This window comes from Taudactylus pleione, unplaced genomic scaffold (assembly GCF_031769625.1).
Source record: "Taudactylus pleione unplaced genomic scaffold, aTauple2 ptg000306l, whole genome shotgun sequence".
Taxonomy (NCBI): Eukaryota; Metazoa; Chordata; class Amphibia; order Anura; family Myobatrachidae; genus Taudactylus; species Taudactylus pleione.
In genome coordinates this window covers 9,539,580-9,553,928 of record NW_028284707.1, presented here as the reverse complement: position 1 = coordinate 9,553,928, position 14,349 = coordinate 9,539,580, and the positions used below count along the sequence as shown (strand labels likewise).

General features: G+C 46.5%; 1 protein-coding gene across 4 annotated transcripts in view; it reads left to right on the top strand.

Annotated features, from left to right (window-relative positions):
• LOC148511484 (uncharacterized) overlaps nucleotides 1-14,349 on the top strand; it is a 288,840-nt gene that overhangs the window by 51,364 nt on the left and 223,127 nt on the right. The window lies entirely within an intron of this gene.

The following is a 14,349-nucleotide window of genomic DNA, read 5'->3' as shown; positions in this document are numbered from 1 at the left end:
GTAGTATCCCTGTTGCTCAGGGCAGCGCAGGGACCTACATAGCGGGCAACTAATGAGAGAGCAGGGAAAAAGATTAAAGTAATACCTGACAGATAAACTCTCCAAGGGGTGTGGGGTGGAGGGGTCCTCAGTGCGCACTGGGATCCAAATACATTGAACCGTCAAAGAGCAAAGGTTTCACTATCTCAGTCATGCTAACAAAACTCCATATTTCGGAATATTTGGATATGGGAGACTCACCCTGTAATATATGTTTCAGTGGGTGATTAATCACAGTAAAGTTTATGAGATGAAGGTCCATGGTTACAGCACTGCAGAGGAATGCAAGACCTTGTCGCTGTGCCCAGGAAAGTGTAGCAGCGGGAAGCCGATGGATGGAATCCCAACCGTCTAATCCCGACAAGGGTTAAATGACAGGCGTCAAAATCCCAACGCCTGTCATTTTACCTACGCCGGGAGCTCGATGCCCAGCATGCCGATTGAAGGTAAGCCGGGCGCGGACAGCCGCGTGGGGGGAGGGTCAGGTGAGGGCTCTCAGGGGCGACTTAGGCTTAGGCACCCCCCCGGGAGGGTTAGGGTTAGGCTAGGGGAAGGGTGGGTTAGGGTTAGGCACCCCCGGGGGAGGTTAGGGTTAGACACCCCCGGGGGGAGGTTAAGCTTAGGCAGCCCCCCGAGAGACTTAGGTTTAGGTAGCGGGTAAGGGGGGGTTATGTTTAGGCACTTAGAGGGGGGATTAGGGTTAGGCACTGGGGGGAGGTTAGGGTTAGGCACCCCTAAGGGAGGGTTAGGGTTAGGCTAGGGAAAAGATTAGTGATACTTACCTTGTTCTTCGTTCGGCATTTTCACCCTTGTCGGGCTGGTGGGGATTCATACCGATCCCAGCAGAAATTGTATTAATAAAGTTTTGGGTGTTACAACATATAAGGGTCAGTCCAGTTACTCACGAAGGAGGTGAGTCGCCATTGCAACAGCATATAAACACCGGCAACCACACATAAACTACTGTAGTACCCCTCGCGGCCCCTTCCCATGCCGGACTCACACATTTTTGTACGCTGCCCTATGGGGCTATGAACAAAAATCTGCGAGTTGGGCTGTACCGTAAGCGCAACATACAGCCACACTTACGCCGTCAGGGGACTCGCGGGTAATTGGATTGACTTCTTAGTATTTGTTTCCTAATTGATTTTAGAATATCTCCACCAGAGAACCACTGTTGTTGTCTTGGTCTCTAATTCAATTATCTTTATCCAAAATTGTATGGTCAGTCTTATTCATGTGTTATAGGGGCATGGTGTAATAAGTTAAGATCTAGCATGACATGATTGGTGATATAATTATAATAGGTTGGAAAAAATGCCTTACAGCAGGTAAAGGGGATGTATACAAAGCACCTGGTTCCCTTCTCTCTCCCCACCCCACTCGGTATGAATCTCGATGCTGGAAGACCAGCGGTTCTAATCCCGACAGTTAAGTAATTTCCCATTCACTAACCTAACCCCCCCCTAACCCTAACCCTCCCTTAGGGGTGCCTAATCCTAACCCCGCCCCAAGTGCCTAACCCTAACCCCCCCCCCAAGTGCCTAACCCTAACTCCCCCCTGTAAGTGCCTAAACCTAACTCCCCCTTCCACGCAGCCTAAACCAGTCTCCCGGGGGGTGCCTAACCCTAACCTACTCCCGGAGGTGCCTAACCCTAACCCCCCCCTTCCCCTAGCCTAACCCTCCCAGGGGGGTGCCTAACCCTATGTCCTCCCCAGGTGCCCCTAACCCTCCCCCCCCCCGCGGCTGTCCGAGCCCAGTGCCCGGCTGACCTTCGTTCGGTATGCCGGGTGTCGGGCTCCCGTCGTAGGTAAAATCATGACATGCGTCGGGATTTCGACGCCTGTCATTAGACCCTTGCCGGGATTAGACAGTCGGGATGCTGACGGTCGGCATTTAGACCGTTCGCTTCCTGACTACATCCCGTTCCTGCCTGTCATGCGATGCAATAGGATCAGGGTACAGAACGCAGTAGTTAAAGGGATATGAAGGTGTACAAGCGAAAGGTGTACTGACTATACAGAAGTACAATGTCGTGCATGACCTACGGTTCCACATTCATTGACTATGTAGTATGTAGTGTAAAACAAGGTCAGTGGGATAATAAATGGATGTTATACTTTGGGAATAGCTAAGCTATGGGAAAATGCTAATGTTATTCAAAGCCAGACGACATCCCTATGATGTCCTTGGCAGACAATCTATTTTGTTATCTCCTCCTGCAACTTACAGCCCCGGTGTGCCCTATATTGTCACCAGCCGAGGGTCTCAGATGATGGTAATATGCCATCCAGCAAATGTACATAGCTATATCATTTTGAAACAAGACTCTTGGGCATATGGGCACTCTAACTATGGGCCTGATCCAGCCAGGATTGCAACTGCGAATACGCACGCAATCAGCCGATCGTTATGCACTGGGTAAGCGTCGCAGTGCACGAATGCTCCGCTGCGATCTGGACTGTGATCGCATGGGGTGCGCAGACACTTCGCAGAGTGATTGAGAGGAAGTTCCGTTTGTGGGAGGTGACGGGGGTCTACGAAGTGCAGGCGTCCCAGTGCGCTCGGACACCATTATAAGGGCATGCATAAATTAGCCACTGCGATGCCATATGCAGCCTGAGTACTCGTAGCATGGAAGTTAGCAATTTCTGAGTAAGGTCAGGGCTTATGCAAGTGTGCGTGAGGCTGCGATGGTACCGATGGTTTTGCAGTCTTGCTAAACATTACGGATGTGTGTAAGGTAAAGTTGGCGTTATTGTGTACTGCTGCGACGGGATAGCGATTTGAATGGATTAGCATACTATCGCAGTTGAACTACGTGCGTAATCGCAATTGCATACGCAGTTGCGATCCGTAGTGAATCAGTCCCTATCTCCGAGTATGAGTTAAATCTTAACTTTTATTAATGAAATCTAAGAACATCAGTACCTGGACTAAACATATACATATATCACACACAAACACTAATTTCCAAATGTGTAAATAAAATCACTTAGCTAGTGATTCCAAAACAAAAGATTACCTAGGTATACCATTTACATGAGTTGACCACATTACATATAAACCACTCAGTAGAGGTGCTCAAATGACTATATATATATATATATATATATATATATATATATCAACCGAGTACCCAGCTGCCCATATATGCCATCATCGGTACCCACGTGATTATATATAACAGCTGAGGCGCCCATATGATTAAATACCAGCCAACAGAAGTTGTCCACGTAATTACATACCAGCTAGCTGAATTACCTGTATAATTATATGCAATGCAAAGTATCAATATGAATATACACCAGACAGCAGAGCTTTAGGCACCTCCCATATATCTGTCTTTGATCTATGTTTCCTATTAGTTAATATAGTTGTGATACCAATGTACAGTCATTGATGTGTAGGTATACTTTATAGAAGACGTTCATCCTGCTTAAAGGGGACAGGGGGCTTTAAACCTCTCTGCTCCAGGCACCTCTATCTGGACACGAGGGTTTGGGAACAGCGGGGTCTTGCTTTTGCAGGGATCCTAGTGAAGTGAAATCCCACTATCATGTTACCCACAAGGCAGAGCTGGAGTGATTGGCAAAAGTTTAAAAACATTTTTAGGGACAGTTTGATGCTTGTCAGATGCTTCTAAGAGCAATACCATTTATGCCGTCCTTGATGCAACCCTGAGCATGTGAGCACAATGGCGCTAACGGAGAGCTGAAGGCGCATTGGTCATAATTGCTCTCACATTATGTGCACCGAACAAAGGGCCTAATTCAGCGTGTGAACGCAGATTCCCAAACTCCATCGAATCCCTGCGACCCATGCCGCTCTTATCTGTACATGTAGCTTCCTAGCCATCATCATTATCAGTATATGCCATTGCACCGCCCCTATGTCTGCTCCAGAAGGTCTAACTGACAACAGGTGTAGTTACGTGTACGCGCAAATTAGAGATGAGCAGGTCCGGTTTTTATGGAACCGGACCCACCTGAACAGTTCTATTCCGAGACGGATTCAAGACCGGCTCGGATTTTCCCGCGTGACGCGGATCTCAAAATGATGCAAAACGTCATCCTCTCGCTGTTGGATTCTCGCATGTTTTGGATAATATATAGGTCCCCGCGATCTGCGCCATTTTCACTCCCGCTGTAGAGAGAGAAGCTAGCAGACGTAGTCAGTCACTTTCAGTCACTCAGTGTGTGTGTCCAGTCGAGGTCTTGGCCTGAAGGCTGCTGCTGTGTTGTACATAAAGGGGCTTAGGCTGCAGTATATAAAGGGGGGCTTCCTTCAGTGGGTGCTGCAGCTGCTGTGTCACTTGTCCTGTCAATTACCTGTGGCAGCTGCTGTGTTGTTGTCCTGTCCATCAGGCTAGGGCTGCAGTCCATAAGGGGGTGCTGTGTTGTCCAGGGGGGGTGCTCTGTCAATTAGGGGTGCTCTTCCCCAGTGTGTGTGTGCGCAATAGCAACTTAGCTGCGCTATTATTGTTCGGTGACACTGCCGCAGTTTATTGTCCGTGTATTTGTGACTCTGCAGGTGGTCTGCCTTTACTCGGAAGGAATGCTTTGTTGTTCATCAAGGAACTGCTGCCTTATTCAGGGGTGCTCTTCCCCAGTGTTAAAAAAAAAAAAAGTGAAATAAATTAATATTATCAATCCACAAAAAATAAAAAAAAAATATATATATTTTGTGTGTGTGCGTTAGCAACTTAGCTGCGCTATTATTGTTTGGTGAAACTAACGGCTAGACTGTAGTTTATCGTCCACATATTTGTGACTCTGCAAGTAGTCTGTCCGCACTCGACAGGGTTGCTTTGTTGTCCATAAAGAAGGGGTGCAGTCTGTGTTGTTCATCAAGGGGCTGCTGCCTCATTCAGGGGTACTCTTCCCCAGTCTCAAAAAAAATATTGTTCGGTGACACTGCCGGTCCAACAGCAGTGTAAGTTTGTTGATATGGAGGACGATCAAATGAGAGGAGAGCAAGAACCACATAGCAGTCTTGCAGCTGCTGCCAGCAGTCATGATGACGATGCAAGGCGTCAACGTCATCTATGTAGGCTGATGCCCAAGGGCTTAAGTCAGTGCATTTAAAATCAAACAAGCAATGTTTTACAGTGTTAAAGAAGAAAAAATAAAAGCTAAGTTAGCTGCAGAGAAACAAAAAATTGGCAATATGCCATTTACTACAGGAAGTGGCAAGGAAAGGATAAGGCCTTGGCCAATATTTATGACTGGTGGGTCTGCATCTTATGATGATGTAAGCCCTTATCCCTGTAGAAGTGTAAAAAAAAATTAAAATCGCTAAGGCGCGTGAACCAACTGTGTGCTCAGAAGAGTAACAGATTCCTGAGGAGAGTTCAAGTGTGTCCGCGGTTGCCCAGTACTGGGCAGCACAGATGGTGTAATGGTTAGCATTACTGCCTCACAACACTGAGGTCGTGGGTTCAATTCCCATCATGGCCCTAACTGTGCGGAGCTTGTATATTCTCCCTGTACTTGCGTGGGTTTCCTCCGGGTGCTCCGGTTTCCTCCCACACTCCAAAAATATACTGGTAGGTTAATTGGCTCCCAACAAAAATTAACCATAGTGTGTGAGCATGTGATAGGGAACATAGGACCTCATTCAGCGTCTCTCGCAAGATGCGATCGTTCGCTTGCAAAAAGGGGCTGGGTATGCAAATCAAGTGATCTCTCTTTGCGCTGTAAGGACGCCCTCTATGTCTTAGTGAGCGACGGCAGTTAGCGTACACTGGACTATAAAACCTCCCACCTGTCACTCGCAGCACACATCATCTCCGGGAAGAGTCTGATTAATCGTGAACATCGAGGGCCATCGGAGCTGCTCGCAGCGCTTGGGGTTGACCTAACCTACCCCAAGCACAGCGAGCAGTTCAGGCTAAAAAACAACCAAGTCACGTGTGCAATGACGCCTCTTTGCTAATTATGCACACCCATTAAACGCCATTCTGACGGTCAGACACGTCTGCGGTCGCACATCCACAACCCCGTTCACAAGCACCTTCCCCTGTTACCACCCACAAACGGCGCTATCTGTCACTCAAAGCAGCGACCTGCAAGTGGCTCGCGAGCTAGCAAAATCAGATTGCAACGAATGACTTGCGCACGTGCACTGCGAATTACACGCATGCGCAGATGTGCGATTATCGCTCCCAGCGAACAAGCGTGCCCTAGCGAGAGACTCTGAATGAGGTCCATAGATTGTAAGCTCCACTGGGGCAGGGACTGATGTGAATGGCCAAATATTCTCTGTAAAGCGCTGCGGAATATGTGTGCGCTATATAAATAACTGGTAATAAATAAATACTGTGATTGATTACATCTGAGAGCTGTGGATAACACTGTTTTGCTTATCAGACGTTACAATCTGGCAACATTGTTTCTTATAAAGAGACTTGAATATTACAGAGAGCAACAGTGTTCATAAAAATATTATTTCTCACCGACCTGCTAGGTGTAATATTTAAACCTAGATATATTTTTATGTCTGGTGTGAATTTTTGCATCTAATACATGTTGTCTTTTATACTCCCAGGAGAACTTACCTTGTATATTTTATTATAATTACGTTTGAATTTATCAAATGTATATTTTATGCTTTTTATTGCACTTATAGCAGCGCCACCTGTGTGTTTTTTATTTGACAAAAAAAACCATCCTGCCTTCAAAAACTCCACCATCGATGGCAAAGCCTTCAACCCTCAGTGGCAAACCATTGGTAGTTGTTACCCATCGATGGACGATGGACATCCATAGATTGGATGTGGGGAACAATGGACAGTGGGCCTGATGCAGCAAGGAATGCAGTTGCTTATACAGCCGATTGTTGCGTCCCGCGCATGCTTTGCAGTGTGCGTGTGCAAACCAGTCATTGCGATCGGGACTGCAGACCCATGGCAGAGTGATTGACGGGAAGTGCCATTTGTGGATGGTGACGGAGGGGTGGTTGGGCGAACGTTGGCGTGCCAGTGCATTGGGACAGCGTTGCAGGGGTGTGCATAAATTATCCACTGTGATACCATACGCAGCCTGAGTCCTCATAGCGTGCGCTGAAGTCAGCAATTCCTGAGTGAGGTCTGACCGGCCTTACCGTATGGCTCCAATGTTACTCAATGTTACCGATTGTTTTGCTATGTTGTCCAAGTGTACGGATGTAAGCACGGGGAAGTGGGCGTCCTTATGGTAAGCTATGATCGCAATGCGAATGCAAACATTTGCATATCCCCGCTGATATTAGCAACTGCGTTGCGTGCGTATAAGCAGAATAGCGATCCTTGCTGAATTAGGCCCAGTGTCGTCAACAGAAAAGGAATTATCAGTTAGCTTCTGCTGATACAACTGGGGGCACAACTTATATTAAATATGATTAAAGTGGCCTATCTGCTAACTATGGACCTCTGCCTTAATGCTTATGGACCCAAATAAAGATAAAGAACCTTTCTTGATGAACGGTGCTCAAGCTTTTGACACTTATTCCTGACTCACTACCACTGAAATGTAATGGAGGGGGTGATGTCATTACGTCATTACTCTGAAAGGAACTCCTATATCTTATCTGTCTGTTTTAATGATCTCTCTTTACACCTACAGTACATAAAACCTTTTTCTGAACTGCAGTTGTCTATGATTGCCAGCAGGTGGCAGCATGGCTTTTCTCTGTGAAATCTGTGGCCAGTATGTAGGATTGTGTGATAGATGCTGGATAATGTGGAGACGCAGTGCAGTGTTTGGCTAGCACACTGTAAATCATATAGAATAACAATAAAGGTTAGGGTGAGGTGGGCTAAAAGGAACCGAAAAAGTCCTTCACTGTAAATAAATCGCAGCATGAGTCTTCTTAAAACAGAAGGCATTTATACCAATGTCCTATAATGTAGCATTGCCTCAGAAAACCTAAACGAATAGAGATTCAGATCTTTGCATCATATTTAGAACACCTACAGTATGTATGCAGACCTGCTGCTTTATAGCACAGACAGCCTAACAGTCATGCCCAACCTGTTTACATCTGTCTGGAACCTAATCGCTCTTATATTGAATAAAGGGTATCTACGTGCAGGACTTGTAGCCAGTGTCTCTCCCCATGTACTGTACTAGTATTTAGGGTCTAAAAGTCTCCTTACTGGTCTTCCCCAAAACAGACTCTCACCACTACAAACCATTATGAATGCAGCTGCGAGGCTGATCTTCCTGGCTAAATATTCATCGCCTGCTACTCTGCTCTGTCAGTCCCTCCATTGGTTTCCTGTTTTCTACTGTGCCCAATATAAAATACTTTTACTTACACATAAAGATATTAACCAAACTACATCAACATACATCTCTTAACTTATCTCAAATATCTCCCAACTCGACCCCTCCGCTCTGCACAAGATCTGTGTCTCTCATCATGAGATTGCTCCCATGCATGGTTACAGTACTTTTTTCGGGCTGCACTTACTCTGTGGAATGCCCTCCTAGGCACAATAAGATTTTCCTCTAGTCTCCAAACTTTCAAGCGTTCCCTGAAAACTCATCTCTTCAGACAAGCTTGTCAGATTCCAGAACCGCCCACATAAACCTCATAAACTATCCCTACTATACAGTCAGTGGCATAACTATAAATTTTGCTCCCCCATGCCAAAAAAGTTTCAAGTGACCCCCCCCCACCCAAAGATCAAACACACCCAAAGACTACGTTTAAGGTGTGTGGTTACATGATACAGCAACGTGCCTTACACATTATGACACACTAAGTAATGCCACTTATAACACAGTGTGCCACACCGGAATGCCCCTTACAACACATTATGCCACACCGGGGTGCCCCTTACTACACATTATGCCACACAGCAATGCCCCTTACACATCCCACACAATAATTCCACATATAACACATAATGACATACAGTAAAGCACTTATAACAAATTTATGCCATGCTGTAATGCCCCTATTTCACATTATGCCACACTGTAATGCCACATACAACACATTATGCCACACAGTAATGCCCCTTACACATTATGCCACACAGTAATGCCCCTAATAGCACATTGGCATAATGTGTATTTGGCATTACTGTGTGCACAATGTGCAAATTAGTGCCCCTTATACAGTGCCCCCTGTAGTTGTGCCCCAAAATGCAATGCCCCCTATACTAGTGCCCCTTATGCAATGCCCCCTGTAGTAGTGCCCCTTATGCAATGCCCCTGTAGTAGTGCCCCTTTTGCAATGTCCCCTGTAGTAGTGCCCATTATGCAATGTCCCCTGTAGTAGTGCCCATTATGCAATGCCCCCTGTAGTAGTGCCCCTTATGCAATGTCCCCTGTAGTTGTGCCCATTATGCAATGTCCCCTGTAGTAATGCCCCTTATGCAATGCCCCCGGTAGTAGTGCCCCTTATGCAGTGCCCCCTGTAGTAGTGCCCATTATGCAGGGCCCCCTGTAGTAGTGCCCATTAAAGTAGTGCCGCCTGTAGTAGTGCCCATTATGCAGGGCCCCCTGTAGTGCCCCTTCTAGTAGTTAGCCCCCTGTAGTGCCCCTTCTAGTAGTTAGCCCCCTGTAGTTAGCCCCCTGTAGTTAGCTGCCTGTAGTTGCTCCTCCCCTCCGCGCGCACACAAACAAACACACACACACAAAAGAAAAAAACACAAACACTTACCTTTATCCCCGCTCCAGTGCTGCTGCCGTCCATACCCCGGCGTCCGCTCCTCGGCACTATGGGAGTGACGTCATTACGTCACTCCCATAGTGCTCTGCGGGACCCGGAAGACGGAGCTCACTCCTGAGCTCCGTCCCCGGCGTCCACTCCTCGGCACTATGGGAGTGACATCATTACGTCACTCCCATAGTGCTCCGCGGGACCCGGAAGACGGAGGGAGCTCCGTCCTCCGGCTGCCGCCGGGGGTTTGAATAGGAGCCGGGCGCCCGCTGGTAACACACCCAGCGGGTGCCCGGCAATGGAGGGTGCAGAGGGTGCACCCCCTGCACCCTCCGTATTTACTACTACTGCCCCCGTCGCCCCCAAGCTACCCAGCGCCTCCAAGCCACCGCGGGGGCTGCGGGGGCAGTAGTTACACCACTGTATACAGTCCACACAATCTTTACATATTTTCTATTTCTTCACTTTCACATACTCTGTGTGACTGGGTCACCTGTGCAATCTGGCTGGCCAAATTCTTGTGTATAATAATAATAATAATAATAATAATAATAATAATAATAATAATAATAATTTTATTTATATAGCTCTTTTCTCCCATAGGACTCAAAGTCGCTTTACAGACATCAGAAAACATGGTACATTGTACAAGGATTTGGTGTTGCAAAAGAATAGACAACCACACCGAGATAATTAAAATCAACCGAAACCTAGAGAGCACAATAAGCATATTGCGGGGTTGGTGCAGACATTTTGGGAAGTAACTTCCATGGGTTATATATTCCACCCACAAAGGTAACACATGAGGCAGCTGTCTTTGGCGCACTACGTAGTATTACCCTGGGTGGAATGGGTTACACTTAGAAGAGATGACACAAAATAGGTGGTTGCAGCATCCTGATGCTTGGAGTAGGGTCCCAACATAATAGTCAGGTCCATGTGGTTTTAATCCCATCCACGAGTGTACCAGGCGAGGCAGCCATGGTGGGCACACTACGAAGGTTGCACTGTGGGTGATAAACCATAAAAGGACCCAAGGAATATATGGGAAAAGTGACACATGTGTGACAGTATGATATACCCTGTGTGAATAGATCCACATGAAGTACATCCTGCCCGTGGAGGATGCACTTCAGTGGATATATAGCACACCAGTATATCATACATTGGAGGTATAGCACACCAGTATATCATACAGTGGAGGTATAGCACACCAGTATATCATACAGTGGAGGTATAGCACACCAGTATATCAGAGAGTGGAGGTATATCACACCAGTATATCATACAGTGGAGGTATAGCACACCAGTATATCATAGAGTGGAGGTATAGCACACCAGTATATCATACAGTGGAGGTATAGCACACCAGTATATCATAGAGTAGAGGTATAGCACACCAGTATATCATACAGTGGAGGTATAGCACACCAGTATATCATACATTGGAGGTATAGCACACCAGTATATCATACAGTGGAGGTATAGCACACCAGTATATCATACAGTGGAGGTATAGCACACCAGTATATCATAGAGTGGAGGTATAGCACACCAGTATATCATACAGTGGAGGTATAGCACACCAGTATATCATAGAGTGGAGGTATAGCACACCAGTATAGCATACAGTGGAGGTATAGCACACCAGTACAGCATACAGTGGAGGTATAGCACACCAGTATAGCATACAGTGGAGGTATAGCACACCAGTATATCATACAGTGGAGGTATAGCACACAGTATATCATACAGTGGAGGTATAGCACACCAGTATATCATACAGTGGAGGTATAGCACACCAGTATATCATACAGTGGAGGTATAGCACACCAGAATATCATACAGTGGAGGTATAGCACACCAGTATAGCATACAGTGGAGGTATAGCACACCAGTATAGCATACAGTGGAGGTATAGCACACCAGTATAGCATACAGTGGAGGTATAGCACACCAGTATAGCATACAGTGGAGGTATAGCACACCAGTATAGCATACAGTGGAGGTATAGCACACCAGTTTAGCATACAGTGGAGGTATAGCACACTAGTATAGCATACAGTGGGATGGAAGTACTAATGTATTAATGTCTTATTTCCCTATAGATTGTAAGCTTGCGAGCAGGGCCCTCTTACCTCTATGTCTGTCTGTTATTACCCAGTCTCGTTTTATTACTGTTTGCTCCCAATTGTAAAGCGCAACGGAAAAATGCTGCGCTATATACGTAACTGATAATAATAATAATAATAATAATAATAATAGCAATAATAATAATAATAATAATAATAGTAATAATAATTATAAGTATGATTTTCTACCTAGTGGCTGATTAATTAATAAGTGATGGCCCATTTGCCATAGAATATGGGAATTTTCACCAGATGTAGCAAACTCCCAGGACAGGGTCAGATTAGCAATGGGGAGGATGGGACTACAGCTCCAGGCCTTTGCATAAAAATAGGCCCATCATCATGATCACATGAAAATGATCAGCTGCCCAGCTGGCCACACAATTGGCCATAAGTCAGCCATAAATCATATCAAAATTGTAATTCTAATTTCCTCACAAAATTATGCAATTTCCTACTACTACATATTGAGGGCGCCATTTATTAATGATGCATAACCCCTTTAGTACTCACTAAGGGGGTTATGCCAACCTTTCTGTATTCAACAAACAGATAATCTAAAACTACCACTATCTTTAGATGGCGAGAGCGATATGGTCCCCATTGCCGACAATAGGGACCCAGCGCTGCCTATTCCAGACATTGTTTGGTCCCCGTCGGGTTCAAGTGTCATGCACGTGATGATGGACTGTGGTGCAAGCGCATTACACAGAAGCCTGTCGCTGGCAGCGTTAGTCTGCCAGCAGTTGATGGGAGGACCTCACCAACGAGGAGAATATTGATGGACCTCGCCAGAGTAGTTAAGAATACCAGTGGCATATTCGTTTGTATCACTGCGAACCGCGGTCCGGTGCGGGCGCTAATGAAGTCGAGTCACGTCAGCGCTATTTTACATATGTATATAGCGCTGACGATATATAGATTTTTTTATTTGAGTCAGGCACATGCACACTGAAGAGAATATTATTGCATGTGCGCTGTCTAACTCCTAGCACGCCGCGGAGCTTGTGACCGGGGAGCCATTTTAAAAGATGGAGGAGCAGAAAGCTGTCTTCCAATGCAGCTGGGCCAATGTTGGGCATACTTCCGGGGTGCCGGGGTGGAGAGCGCTGGGCACACACCGTCGGCCTGATGTTTAACACCAGCTATGAGGAGACGAACTGAAATAGGGTAAACGAGCGCTATTTGACAAACAGCGCTCGTTGATAAATAACAACTCTTACCATCTTCTGTGAGGCTGCGAGGTACTGATAGCGCTGCTTAAAAACAGCGCTATCAGCATGAATAAATACAGGAAGATGTTATATATCCCATAAAACGAGTTTTAAAGATGAAAACTCGTTTGTAAATGGAGCCCTTAATCCGGCCCTAGGCTAGGAGATACATTAGGTGGTACAGTAGAACAGCATTAAAGTATACAGGCAGTCTACACACAGTTGAGGCAGCCTGACTGGGAACCACTTATAGTAAAGCACAGTGCTTCAGTTATGTCGCTGGTTCCTAGTAAATGGACAGGATTCGCTGCCATAAATATTGGTTCAGCCCATAGAATGGCTGCTACCTATGTGACACATCCAGGTGTCCTGTTCGTATAGGATAGAATTTTATGTTACCTGCAGCTTCCTGCCTGTAGTTTACAGTCGCCATTGTAAGGAGACACTCAGTGGCACGTCCTTTAATTACACAGGAGAGAGGAGAGAAGACATGCGGAGCACCACGAATGTGCAGAAGTCACAAACTCGGCGGTCCTGGGTCCTAGTGCCCGGAAGGAGAGAAGATACAGTGCAGAGCGCTCTCCTCCGGCAATGTACATGCCCACATAGTACTGCCCACTACCATACACCGCTGGTCACACCTATTGCCAGATGCCTACAAGTTGGTAGGTGAATAGCGGATGTGAGCAAGGAGGTTAGTTCCAAACCAGAGTAGGTTTTATTGAAGATAACAGGAAACACGTGATTAGGGAGGCCAATCCAGGGTTCGGGACCAGCGGAAAACAGGGATTTGGGACTAAAAATGGCCGGCATTGGCCATAATTGTTTTTTTGTTTAAAATGCCTGGCAGCGCTGAGCAGCTCCAGCGGAGTGGTCAGACGCTTCCGGCTCCCCCATCCCCCGGCTGGCACGTTGCGCTGGGTGACGTGAGGTCACGATGTGCTGCCCGATGTCGGCTGGACCAGACCCGCTGCAAACCCCGCCAGTAAGTAGCTGTGGGGACTGGGTGGGGGGCTCTTTTTTTTACACCAGGCCCATCCCGGGTATACCGGGATTGAGTTTTTTTTCAATCTCGAATCCCGGGTGTCCATAATGTTAAATGTCACAATGTTAAAAGGTGAAAATGTCGACACCTGCAAAACGTCGACAGTCAAAATGACGACACGATAAAATGCAGATAGTCAAAATGTTGACAATAGAAATTTCAGAGTTGGGGATAAAAATAAAATCGACTGTTGATGGGCCCTGATTCAGACTCGTTCGCAAGCGCATTGCGCTCGCAAGCGGGTCGATGGTGGCCCAGTGCGC